General features: G+C 39.9%; 1 protein-coding gene across 9 annotated transcripts in view; it reads left to right on the forward strand.

Moving 5' to 3' along the window:
- Positions 1-13933, forward strand: part of Zeb1 (zinc finger E-box binding homeobox 1) — a 177298-nt gene that overhangs the window by 24001 nt on the left and 139364 nt on the right. Inside the window, exon 1 of one of the 9 annotated variants that reach the window (XM_029471831.1) lies at positions 10858-12386. The exons of the other annotated variants lie outside the window; for them this stretch is intronic. The gene's annotated coding sequence lies outside the window, so the exon portion shown is untranslated. Of the gene's footprint in view, positions 1-10857; positions 12387-13933 lie in introns of those variants that run through there. 9 annotated transcript variants of the gene reach the window in all.

Below are 13933 nucleotides of genomic sequence, written 5' to 3' on the forward strand. Positions count from 1 at the left end.
CTCTCTCTCTGTGTGTGTGTGTGTGTGTGTGTGTGTGCGCACCACACAACCCATGTTGAGCATACCCTTACGTAAACATAATTCCTTGAGGCTTTACCAAATAACCTTGAAGTTATTTGTCCCTGGGTCCGTTTCCGTTTGTATTGAGGGAGGGAGGTCAATAGCCCTGGCTTTTTATGTGAGTCCTGTTCAAATCCCAACTTGGGTCATGACAAGCACATTACTTACTGAGCCATTTCCCTATATCTTACAGAATGTAGATAATTTTCTTCTCATATAGACTTAATGCCTCTTTAAAATATAAGATTCTACATATATCTGTGTGAATCTCAATGTAACAGAATCTGTTTGGTTAGGATAGATCCTTAAATTTTATCCACAGATACCACTTGACATTGAAAAATTTCTTTTAAACCAAAACTCCATAAACATTTCATATTGCTCCATTATAATTGTTTGCTGGGAGTTGCATCTCTCATTACCATTAGACATACTATTTTTCATCATAAATATCTCATGTGAATATTTACAGTCAGGTGCTCTACCATGGATGTGTGCACTGAAAGTTTGTCTGAATGTTTGTACTTTTATCCTCACAATAGAGTTTCAGGATAAGAGTTGTTGGACATGTGCCTCACAATGCAGCTTCCTAAATATGCTTTAAAAACATTAATGCAAACCCTCTAGTAGGGATACATATATTATCACAGGATTAGTGGGGATGTCATGCCATGTACTGGGTAATATATCTTTTATGTGGACCACAGCGTCCTCATCATGACACATAGATGGGTTCTCACTGTTCTACAGCCCCAATTCTCATTGCGTAAAATACAGTTTAAGAATGGCCAGTGCTGGTGTCTTACCACCTGGTTTTTCTCAGGGGAAAATAGAAGTAAGGAGAATTCAATGTAGCCAGAGACTGGCAGGTGTTAAGGAGGATGCTAGGGATGGTGCACAAAACATATGGCTTTAAAAAGACTTGGGTTCTAAGCATTTGTTTATCAAGTGTATGTATAGGTGTGAGATGACACACAGGTGAAGGGCAGAGGACAACTTGCAGGTTTGTTCTCCTCCCACTGTGTGGATTTCAGCAGTCAGTCTCAGGCCATGAGGTTTGGTTGTGTGTGCTTCTATACTGCTGATCCATCTAGCTGCTCCCTTTCAGAATTTTTAACATGTTATTTATTCTGTGAAGAGGGAGTACATGTGTCACTGCAGATGTGTGGAGAGCAGAGGACATATTGCAAGAGTTGATTCTTTTTTCCCAGCATATGGATTCCTGATCTAAAACCTCATGGTTATATATCTTAGCAAAGTAGAGGTCAGGTAAAATTCTATAGATGCTTCTGAGCATCAGGAATTTTACATACTTCCACACAGAGAAAGTATGAGTAGGTCTGACATTAGAGGTGTGTAACTTCTGAAGAAGTTTGTTCTGTGTAAGTTTCAAGTTACAGAAATACTGTACAAATACAAATTCATTTGTTCGCAAAATAATGTTTAGATTATTTTCAGGTTGAAAAATTAAATATATATTTATGCTATGCAACATGATTTTATTATGAGTATATTGTGAAATGGCTTAATTAGGCTAGCAAATGTGCTTCCTCTTAGTTCTTACATTGAGGAAACTTGGTCTTCCTAGCCATAGTCAAATATATGTTATATTGTCAGAAACTATTCACCATGATGACTTTTGCTTCTTAGTACATTCGATCTTAGCCAAAAGATAGAGAAGTTATAGATCTTTCCTTATGAACTTGAATTTTGCTCTAATTGAACCAATATACCCCAGCCCTCCACTCCTGTGTTATATTCTAAGATGGGAATTTTCAGCCCTGCTGTAGAGTTTATTTCATCTGTGTTTTAGATACTAATGTCTTATCAGATATATGATTTTCAAATATTTTCCTACCACCTGGTAAGTTGTCTCTTCAGTCTTACTGTGAAGATATTTTAAGTTTATAATCCCATTTGTTAAGTTTCTCTCATCTATGGTTTGTACTCATGTCCTAAACAGTTACTGCCAAGGCCAGTAACAAGCCACATCTCTCCATTTTCTTTGTGTGTCTATAATATGCCTTCTAATGTTTGAGTTTTTAATGTAGTTTGAGTTGACTTTTGAACATGGTGTGAGGTTAGAGACCTGCTTTGCACTTCGACCTGAGACATGCACTCAGTTTCACCACTTATTAGGAAGATTCTTTCTCAGCTGTGTGCTGTTAGCATCTTTGTTGTAAATACATTGGTGTATTTGATACCTCTTCGTTCATAGTTGTAAAGTAAACTATTTTGTGGAAGATGGGGCCAGGCTGTCCATCCACTGGAGTTCAGACTAGACCTGTTTTTCTTTCAGGAGGCCCTTATTCAGAGGAGGCTTAATCTCTATTAATAATTTAGAGAAGCAAGCGTTATTAATGGTTGTGGGAGAAATCTGACTCTAGCTTGTCTCTGCTGATCAAGAGCCAGGACTTCCTTTCTAGAGTCTTCTATGAGATACATCTCAACAGCACTCTGCAGCAGAGAAGATTTGTCCCCAGCAGTTTAAGGTCCTTGGTTGTCTGTCAGGCACAAACCTGAGGGCCCGTAAGTAAACAGGCCTACACTCAGCTCCCTAAACGCAGAATGACAGAGGAGTGGTTTGTTAACACCTAAAAGCTGCTTGTGAAAGCTACTTGCTGATTTTGGGTCACTTAAAAATTGGCACTTTGGTCTGCTTTACAAAATTTATAATTTAAAGGTATAAATTTTAGATACAGCACTATGTGATTAATTATGTAATTAAGCAGGGAAAACATTACAAATTGGGTAAGGAGTGATAATCTTGCAACTTTGCATTCTTGGGGTTCACTATTGAGAGTGCCCTAATAGAGTATTAGTTAGAAATAGTGAGTTCATGGCTTGAAGGAATAAATAATTCATAGAGCACAAAAGCAGCTCTTTCTCTTCGCCAGTTCCTTTCTCCTCATTATATTCAGTCTCTGTCTTTCAAAGGCCCCTTTACAGCCCAAGAGCAGCTCTGTGTGAACATGGAAGGGCTCGGCACCATTTCAACCTCAGCTTAGCTGAGCCTGAGGGTCACATCAGACAATGAAGAATGTCTTCAATGTGCATTCTGTAGTAGCAACTGAGAAACACGCACGCTGAAGTCTGGAGGACTGCAAAACTTCATGGTAGAAGATGCTCGGCACTGCTAGCCAAATGCAGTTTTACTTTTAAAACATCTTTCAGTACCTATTTTAAAAATTATTTTAAAGTTGAGTTAATCACTGATTTTCTCCTACTTTTTTCAGAAGCTTTTACTACATTAAATAAAATACCTGGTACAACATGAGATTTTACATTCTCTCTCATTTTTAAAGTCTTTTCATCTGTGAGAAACTAGAAGATTTGTGATTTTATGTGGAGTTCTAGCTCTCCCTATCTTTTAGTGCACACAAAGTAAGAATTCTGCTGTGTAGATGGTGACTCTCAGTGGCTTGCTGGCACAGGGTCCTGCCTTGCGCATGGGTGTTTGCTGATTTCAACATTGCTAGCGGTGGTGTTTACCTTTCATCAGTAAACTTCACCCTTCGACTTGGTTGGAAGTGTGTGATAACTAGAGCAGCTGTAAAAGTAAAATTTATGCGGATTAGCCACATTCCATGGTATGATAAGACATCAGGGTTTATTAACATACATTTAAAGGCAATGGATTATAATCTAGATCCCTCACAAGGGAAAATATTTGTGAACAGGAGTTCTGCTGGTTCTCTAGGACCCAGTGCTTCATCAATGTGTTTGTCCTTAGGCTTTAAGTGGTATAAAATGGCTCGTTTGGTAGAATTCTGTGCTCCGTGCTCTATCGTATGTATTTCTTCATATGACATGAGCTACAGGTTGCAGAGACCATAGATTACAAAGCTAATCTAAATGCTGTTCTCAGAAAGGAAATTGGTCTGTTGTCTGTTTGCCCATTGTTTCTCCAGTAACTGCTGCCCTTACTTTCTCAGGACTTAGTGACTTCTCCAATATTAACTTTAGAAGGAATAGTAATTTTGTGACACAGTGTGATTTTTGTTTTGTTTTGTTTTTGTTTTTGTTTTGTTTTGGTTTTCGAGACAGGGTTTCTCATTGTAGCCCTGGCTGTCCTGGAACTCATTCGGTAGACCAGGCTGGCCTCGAACTCAGAAATCCACCTGCCTCTGCCTCCCAAGTGCTGGGATTAAAGGCATGCTCCACCACGCCTGGCCTCACAGTGTTATTTTAAATACTGAATCATGTTTTGTTTTTCAACTTAAGCTAAATAGAGCCCTCAGCAGCACTTAGAAGTTAGACTCGGCTGTGGTTTTCCAATTCTGTTTCAGTAGTCATTGAGGCCAAATGTTGTGCAGTTTTACTCGACTTCAAATTCTTGTGATGACATTTCTGAAATACATTTTTAAGGAGTGTTTCTTTCAGTTATTATTGCTGCATAGAAAGCAACCTTGAATTGTATTGGCTCTAAGCAGTGTTAATTTACTATTGTAACTTTGAGGGCTGGCTCCCTGAGTCTTCAGCTCTTTATGTTCTAGCACTGGATGCTGGCAAAGGCAGCCACAAGTGTATTTCTTCCTGGCTGGCAGAGCTTGTGCTTGCACTTCCTCACAGCATGGTGGGCCTTTCGGGGAGTTTTTCAGAGACAAAGGCAGACAGAAGCTGCACCCTGTTAGTTCATTTGTTCCTTCATTTTTGTCACTGTGAATTTCTAAGAGTTTTACTAAAGGATTTCATGAATAATTACAGCAAACTCATCCCACATGCCAAGGAAGATCCTAAAATCACTGAGCTCCTGTATGCTGTGCAAATTAAAGCCACACCCTAAAGGTTTCCCTGCTCCAGTGACCTGCCCTGTGACTTGGTATTCTAACTGTGTGTCCCAGAAGATGGATGACTTCACTGCTCCTTCGCAGAACAAATCATAGCACTGACAGAGCTCAGGACAGAAAGCAGCCACTGAAGGCCACTGGCTCAGCATGGGCTCCTGTAGGTGCTGTCAGTCTTCTCATTTGTCAGGGGCCACCTGGCAGAAAGCCTGGTCTGCAGTGTTCACCCTCTACCTGCTTCTTTCTCACTGATCCTGGGGCTTGAGGAGTTCAGAGCAGCAGAGGTCTTCACCAAGGTGGCCTGCAAGTCCACATCTAAGAAGCTGTACTTTTCAAAGTCTTAGGTTCTGAAGTTTCCCAGAGTACATTCTGCCCATATTGTTGGTTAAAACAGGTTCTATGACCAGCCTAAATTAAGGGAAATGTATTCTTCACGATAAGAACTCTGAACAGAAGTGAAGGGATGGGGTTAATGGCACTTGCATGGTGCTCCAGGCTTCCTGTGGGGTCTCAGAATGTATGCCCTGAGACATAGTTACAGATATTTTGGTAATACATAGTAATTATCTCAAGTCTTTATTCTTTATACTCATCCTTTGTATATTCTTTATTTGTCAAGATATTCTAGTAGTTTCAGTCTGAAAAAGTTATAGCAATTATATTATTTATAGGTCTTCAGGTACTGCTAATTACGCGCAATACCACATAGACTGCACAGAACCTTACACAGTCCCATAACAAGCTGCTTCTTAGTAAAAGTATTTTAAATAATTGCTTGGCTCTTCCTACTTGCCATAGTGCTACATTATACATTGTTTTCTACTTTACATTTTTGGAAATAATCTTGTGACTTTATTAAGCAGCCTCACCCTCACCCATACTCTTTGGTCAACTCCAGATGTTTTCATCGTCTGTTCTCCAGATCACTAGCCATTTGGATAGTAATTTTCCACTGGTCAGGTTTTTTTTTTTCTCTCTCTCTCCATTCCCATGATGATGGAAATGAAGAAAAGGCTTTGTGCATGCTAAGCAGCAAGCACTTTATCAGAGAACCATCCCTCTACCCCAGTGGTCATATTTACGAAAGACAACAAAACACTTCCTGTGATTAAAAACTGTGGCGCTAACGTTTTCTTTATGAGTCACCTACTGTGTGCCCAAGTGAGTCTCTGGGGCTGCCTGTCTCACCAACCTATGTAATATTGACTATTTAATAAAGAGTCTCATTCACCAGATCAGAGTCACAGGAAACTGGTCCTCCTTAAAGAAAAGTAAATAAAAATGCATGTCCTGATTTGCTCTGGGAAATGATATTGAGGGCTAAGTTGGTTCTAAAAAAAATGTTTACAAAAGGCAAAACTAAATAAAATATTACTATTACAAAACAGATATTTAAAAGAATACAAATAGCCATAAGGAAGGATTTTGGAACTGTAAAACTTGTTAGCTATGAATATATATGAGAAAGGGATGTGTGTGTGTGTGTGCGCGCGTGCGCGCACGCGCGTGTGTGTGTGCAGTAAAAGAGGGGAGGCTGGGGATGTGGGACTTTCTTCTTCTTGACACTTGGAAGATAAATTGGAACAGTTTTGTTTCAAATAGCATCCCATGAAGAGACACTTTTCCATTATGGTAAGAGTTTGCATTTGGATCATTGGTTCTAGAAATTGACTCCTAGCTAAACCAAGAGACTGTTTTGAAGCAGTGATATTTCTTATGATCTGTTTTATCAAGTCCAGCAACTCAGATATAGTGCAGGTCGACTGTGTGGCTTTTGACCCTTTAGGAAAATACCGAGGCTGGAGCAGAGTTTGTGCTCCCCTGTGTGGAAAGGGTTCTATCTGTATCCTACTGTATTGTGGTCATGTGGCATCATTCATCTTGATCACTGACAACCTTCTGGGAAGGATTCTGAAATAAAGATTTTATGTGGGTTAGTTGCTAATTGTAATCAGATGTCTTTAAAATAGTCTATGCTCAACATTGAATGAACATTATAATAAGCATGTTATACCTTTGGCATACAATGGGCCCCTTCGTTCTGCTTTATAAAAGATAAGAAAATTATAAATATTGAAAGACAGAAATACTGTTTTCAGGTATAAATATACTTTGTGTTGTGTTTTTATTCTAAATTCGAGATGTTGCTCACTATTAGTCTTCCCATGCTAGTAAGCGTCTGCCCAGCAGGACCCGTCATCTGAGACTGCAGATGCAAAGCTGGCAACTCAGGCAAGAGCTAGCAATCTGCAGGAAGCCTAGGAGCCAGCTAGAAGGAGGACAGAGAACCACAGGGGTGGAGCCAGTATCTACCTAAGTGAAGGACAGTCTTGGAGTGATCCCACTGAAGCCAGGAATGAGACAAGACTGCCCACTGCCCCCCACTTCTCTTCAGCATTGTGCTGGAAGCAGCAACTGGAGCAGTAAGGCCAGAGGGCGGAAATAATGGAATACAGACAGGGGAAGAAGAAGTTGTCTATCTCTGCAGATGATGTATCCTATATAAGACATCCCGAAGACTCTACCAGAAAACTTCTCAAAACGATGGAAACGATGCACTTTAGGCTATCTAGCAGGATACAGAATCAACAGAACAAACCAACTGCTTTTATATACAGCAACAGCAAGCATAGAGAAAGAGATCATAGATACAGTCCAATTCCTAACAGCCTCAGAGAAAAGAAAGGGACTGGGAATAGACCTAACAAAGGGGGAGAGGGACCTCTACAGTGAAGACTGACCTACAAGGAGGGAAGTAAGGCACCAGAAATGGAGAGGAGTCCCATGTTCATGAATTGGTAGGATTAATATTGTGAACATGATTTTACCAAAAGCCATTTATAGATCCAATCCAATCCCAATCAAAATCTCCATCTCATTCATCACAGAAATAGAAAAAAAAAAACCCAAATTCCTATGGAATCACAGAAGACTTCAAATGGACACAAAGAACAAAAGCAATGCAGGAAGAATTACCATTCCAAGTCTCAGGGTACATTACAGAGTCATAGTGATTAAAACAGTATGGTGCAGGCAGAAAAACAGACATGGTGGGTGTTCATATGCAGAAGGACTTCAGAGCCAAGTCTGTCACTTTACACAGAAATGAGCTCCAAATGGGAAGAACTCAGTTGTGAGACCAGAGATACTGAGAGTGCTGGAAGGCACCTAGGCAGTGTTTGTGTGATGCAGGGGGAAAGGACCTTCTGAAGAGGACTCCATTGGCTCCAGAATTAGGGCCATCTTTTGAAAAGTGGGACTTAAACTAAAAAGCATGGTGAAAGACAAAATCAAGGGAAGATGAAGACCTCAGAGTAGTAGAGAGTCATATAACTGACAGACATATAACTGACAGAAGATTAGTATTCAAATGCACAAAGAATTTAGAAAACAAAGTTTTAAAAAAGTGGCTCTGAGTTCTGTACTTAGAGTTCTCAGAAAAAGAAATAAAAATGACTGAGAACTATCTCAGCAGTGCTCCTCATCTCTTGGTCATTAGGGAAATGCAAATCAAACAACCTTAAGATTCCACTGTATCCTAGTCACAGTGGCAGATAACAAACACACCCGTCAACATGTTCTAGCAGGGCTGTGGCAGATGTCCCTTACTTGTTGTTAGTGGGATTACAGACTGGTCCAGCCACTGATAATCAGTGTGAAAAATCGTCAGCAAGCCAAAATGCATCTACCATATGACCCAGCGATAATGTTCCTTAATATGCTCAGAGAACATCCTGCCGTGCTCACTGTTGCTCCAGTCACAGTAGCTGAGAGACACACAGCCTACGCATCCTTCAGCAGCTGAATAATAAAAATGTGGCACATGCACACCATGGAAGGTTAGCCAGCTTTTAACAAAAAACATTTTCACGTGAATGGATTCAACTAAGAAAAGGTGAGGTAGCCCAGACCTCCACATGTTCAGATGTGACCACAAACCTAGAACATCTGAAGAAACCAGAAAAGTTAGGGAGAGACCATTGCTGGGGGCTGGGGGTGGGCAATAGAGAGGAACACAGCAGGTTACAAATGATCTGATCAAGGGATGGGAAAATTGGGAAATGGGGGGTGGGATTTGGGGGAGGGGCAAACAAATAAGGAGGGAGGGGAATAAAGCAACAGTAAGGATGTTTAAAAAGTCATTTTTTTTTTCTGAGAGTGGGAGAAATAGTCTTCCCCTGGGAAGAGCAGGCCAGTTGGTTATCTAAAGCCAAATATCCCTGAATATATATGTACAAGTGTACAAGTAGCATTCTACAGATTGAGCAGCTTGTACTTATTTAGGAATACACACACACACACACACATACACACACACACCTGTGTGTGCACACACATTTAACAACTGTTAAAGAAAAAGAGACCATGAATTTGGAAGAGATCAAGGAGAGATTACATTTGGAGTTTGGAAGGGGGGGGGAAGATGATGTCATTATTTCAAATTTTCAAAAAATAAAAAGAACCTTTAATTAAAAAAAATTAAAAAGCAAGAACAAGATGCAGCTGGTATCAGAGCAGCACCATCTCTTAGGTGCTCATAATCTTGAGTACCCAGTTGTCACATGAAGGCCCTGATGCCATACAGGGACATACGGGGGGTGACAATTGATTAATAAGGTTATATTGTTGGGAATAATGTCATGTTTTAGATATTCTCTTCTTAATGACTTAAAATACACAATCATTGTAGGAAGATTTGAAAACCTACTAAAATAACAGTATTTTTAAAGCCAGAAATAAAGTAAAAATCGATTTCATATTTTTCTATAAAGCAATTTGGCAGTGTTAGTTCTTTAACAGCTGACTCATTTTCCAGTGGGTGCAGTTTAGGTCTAAGTAATGAGGTTATCAGCTGGCTCATGTGAGCCCTATCTCTTACCTGTCCAAAATATCAGTGTAAAAATGGATCAAAAACCTTAATGTAAACCTAGAACTCTTAAACTAGGAAAAACATTTAAAGGTACAGGCACAGACAAGGACTTAACTAAAAGACTTCAGTAGCTTAGGTAGCAATATCAAGAGTAGACAGTGGGGCTGCATAAAATTACAAGTAAGTGAAGGAGTGAGGAGAAGTCTGCCAGCTGTGTGTTTCACAGGTGGCATCTAGAATACACAAGGAATGAGGAAGCAGGCAAGGGCAAGGGGAAAATGTAAAACTACAATGAGATTCTATCTCTAGACAAGAAAATGGCAATCATTTAAGAAAACAGCAATAAATGCTTGGATGGAGAAGGGAAGGATGTTTTACACAATATTACTTTGGATTGTATAATTCTCTCTTTCAAATCCAAAATGAGAAATTGGACTCCCTTGGCCTTCTTGTACACGGCACAGTGCCCATTTTGACAGTTCCCTCACCCCTTAGGCCTGCTTCTGTCATGTGTGATGTTATACATAACTGATCCTCTATGCACTACACGGGCTTTACCGGACTTGGCTGCTCTGCTAATATAGATTCTTGTATGTGGTGCCATTCTGCTTCCCCCCAGACACATGGACTGCTCCTGGAAGAAGAGCACCTCTCCCTTCTAGCCTCAGCACCATAGCATATAAACAGATGGGTGGATGGCTGATAAAATGGAATACCCACAATATGTGGGTTCTTTCTCATGACTCAGTCATAAAAGCAAAGTTCATTTACAAAAAAATGCATTATATTAAGATCTTAAAAATCTATGAAGATGTTAATTATGTTGTGTCATTTTGACTAAAATATATTTCACTAACTATATACTTTCAGATTTTAGATTTGTGAATATCAATATTTTCATCTCTAGGTCACACAGACTTTATAAACAGATGGAGCCAGACAGTTTATGCATTTCCATGACAGCTTAGTTCTTTGACCAGGCTCTGAATTTCTCTTTATTTGGTCCCCTTTCTTTCCTTTTTTTTTTTTTAAAAAAAGATTTACTTATTTATTATATGTAAGTATGCTGTAACTGTCTTCAGACACACCAGAAGAGGGCATCCGATCTCATTACGGATGGTTGTGAGCCACCGTGTGGTGGCTGGGATTTGAACTGAGGACCTTCCAGAGAGCAGTCAGAGCTCTTAACCGCTGAGCCATGTCTTCAGCCTATTTGCTTCCCTTTCAACTGAACCTCTTTACTTGTAGTTGCACTATACCCTGTTGATTCTTTGCTCAGAAGTGGTCTGCTCATGTGCCACTCCCCCCCTGCCTTAAATAAGGATAACAAAGCAAGGAAATTGTGATCTGGTCTGAGATGGTTGGAATCATTGCTGTATAGAAGGTCACACCTGCTAAATTCCCTACTGCCATGCTAACTATCATGAAGAGGCTTGTTTAAACACACTTGTTTGAAAGACACTTTCAGTCTGCAATTTTTTTTTCTTCAGCACTATGCGTTGAGCCCCTAAGCTTGCTGTACACTGATACCCTGTCCTGCTGCACTAACACGTCATTAAACACAACCTGTGTACAATTTGATATTAAGAAACTCAAAGCACCAGCACCCTACGTATATTTCAAATGTGAAGTTACTTCTCATACTAGAGTGTAGCGCTTCATCTTTGAGTAAAATGAGTGCTCTTCCTATCTAGCTTGTTTAAGAGAGAGAAAGAAAGGCAGAGGCCAATGAAAACGTCATCAAGTGCTATAAAATCTCCAGATTTCATTCAGACTTTGTAAAATTTTGTAAGTGATGTAGTTTGCTGGTATTTTTAGTGTTATGAGTAATGTTGCTTAAAATTAAAAACCTAGTACTTTCAGAATTTATAATAGCTTTTATTTAACCCATCTATGTCTAATGTACAATTCATGTAATAAGCATGCTAAATATATAGCTAGTATTGTAGCATTTCAGTAGAAAAGCAAAAGACAGCCTCTCTGTTTGGGGGCTACTCCTGAGTGATGTCAACCACTTGATTGAGAAGATCTTCCTTGTGCTAGCCAACTCTACAGGGGTTTCCAGGAATGAGAGGGACTCTAATCATGGATGTGAGTTTTGATTTAAGACTTCCCTTATGTTAAAAGATTAATATATGATAACTACAGGTGGGATCAATGTAACTGAACAAGTATTCTTGCTCCTACAGAAAGCAATGGCCTTTGTTTTTGATTGAAGTTTGCCTGTTGTAAGCACTTGGTAGAAGTGCTGTTGTTAAGTACCGCAGTGCTTTTGGATGACTGTTCTGTATATTTTACATTACTTGGTTGCCAAACTACATTTGTTGTTCATAATTTAAGCTTTGAACTCATTTGGATTTTGGCTGCTGCTTCTTCCACTAAGCCCCTGAGTTGTATTATTAAGTTATTCATTTAAGATCTTTGTGGTTTTTTAATTGAAAATAGATATTTTTTTCCTCTCATAATATCTCCTGGTATCCCCTTCTTCTACTCTTCCATCCAGATTCATAATAAGGTAAAACAAAACTGACACATTGGAATTGGACAAAAGAGAAGAACCAAGAGATGATGTAACTTAGCTCACCACACACTCAGGACTCCCATAAAACACTAAACTGGAAGCAATAATATATATGAAAAGGACCTGGTGCAAGCCCTGTGTTGTTGCTGTGAGTTCCTGTGTGTTTTGATCATGTTGATTTGAAGGACTTTATGTTCTTGATGTCCTCCATCCCCTTGGGCTTTCTGCCTCCCATTTTGATTGATCCCTGAGAGGAGGGATATGATGAAGACCTCCCATTTAGAACTGAGTGTTCCAAGGTCTCTCTCACTCTGCATGATGTCTGACTGTGGGTCTCTGTATTTGTCTCCATCTGCTGCAGGAGGAAGCTTCTCTGATGATGGCTGAGCAAGGCACTCATCTATAGCATAGCAGGTTATTAGGAGTCAGTTGTTGTCACGTGCACTCCCTCCTTCTGTCTGTCTGTCTGTCTGTCTTTTAGTAGTGTATGTCTTACCTCTAGGTTGCTGGGCCATGGAGTCTTGGTCACTCAGCATCAGGCATAGGTTACATCTCACTCACATGGAATGGCCTTCCGTCAAATCACACATGGATTAGTTACTCCAGCAAGCTTTGGGCCTCCATTACCCTAGCATTGCTTACAAGGAAACCATTGCCATTTCAAGGGTTTGTGGTTGGGTTGGTGTTCACATTTCTCATTTGGTAACATGCAGAATACCTTTCTGTACTAAAGATACCAGCTAGAACATGAGGTGAGAGCTCTGTGTAGGCACCAGCTCAGCTTCTCTATGTTCAATGTGTTGTATGCGTGTTGTCTTCAGTAATGAGGCCTTGCTGTTAGTTTGTGGAAAGAAACCTGTAGTCCCAATACTAGATGCTTCATTTAGTGACAAGAGATGGCCAGTTGGGGCTCTATTTCTCCCATTATTTGGTGATTTCAATTAGATTGCCTTTATATGTGTAAATATAGGCTTTTATAACTTTAAAGTAGTTTGCCATTATTTTCTAGGCATTCTAAACTGTACTTTTTTTCCCCTAAGTAACATTTAGGATGTTAGATGTATGCTAAAAAAGGCAGATGTGAGCTCTCTGCTTTGTCCAGCAAATGAGCACTGGTAAATCTGAGGACTTTCATAAATACCATAGCTTAGTTCTTTCCAAACTCTGAATTTTCTGTGACCACCACTGAAGTCACATTTCACAGTCCACCATTCCCTTCCTCTGGAATGTACCAGTACAAAATAGGAGGTTGCCAGAAAAAAATAGTGTAAACAGTTTAAACCATCATTTTATCTGTCCTCTGCTTTCAACACTGAGCTAAGCTAACCATGGACAATAAGAGCTCAGATAAGGATACTTTTCTGTTTGTGGAGGTTTGGCCTAAAAATTATTACTATTCTCTACCCAAGAAAGGATAAAATGTGGATCTTTTTATAGTTCCTCATTGACTGGGGATCCCCTCGTTTCTGTCTCCATCTGCTCTGTATCTGCTTTGTACTGTGGGCACACAGGGAATAGCTGTGTTCTTCTGGGTCGGTTGGATGTGCTTGGGGGAAGGACCCAGATATAGCTGTCTCTTGTGAGATTATGCCGGGGCCTAGCAAACACAGAAGTGGATGCTCACAGTCAGCTAGTGGATGGATCACAGGGCTCCCAATGGAGGAGCTGGAGAAAGTACCCAAGGAGCTAAAGGGA

This window comes from Mus caroli, chromosome 18 (genome assembly GCF_900094665.2).
Source record: "Mus caroli chromosome 18, CAROLI_EIJ_v1.1, whole genome shotgun sequence".
Classification (NCBI taxonomy): domain Eukaryota; kingdom Metazoa; phylum Chordata; class Mammalia; order Rodentia; family Muridae; genus Mus; species Mus caroli.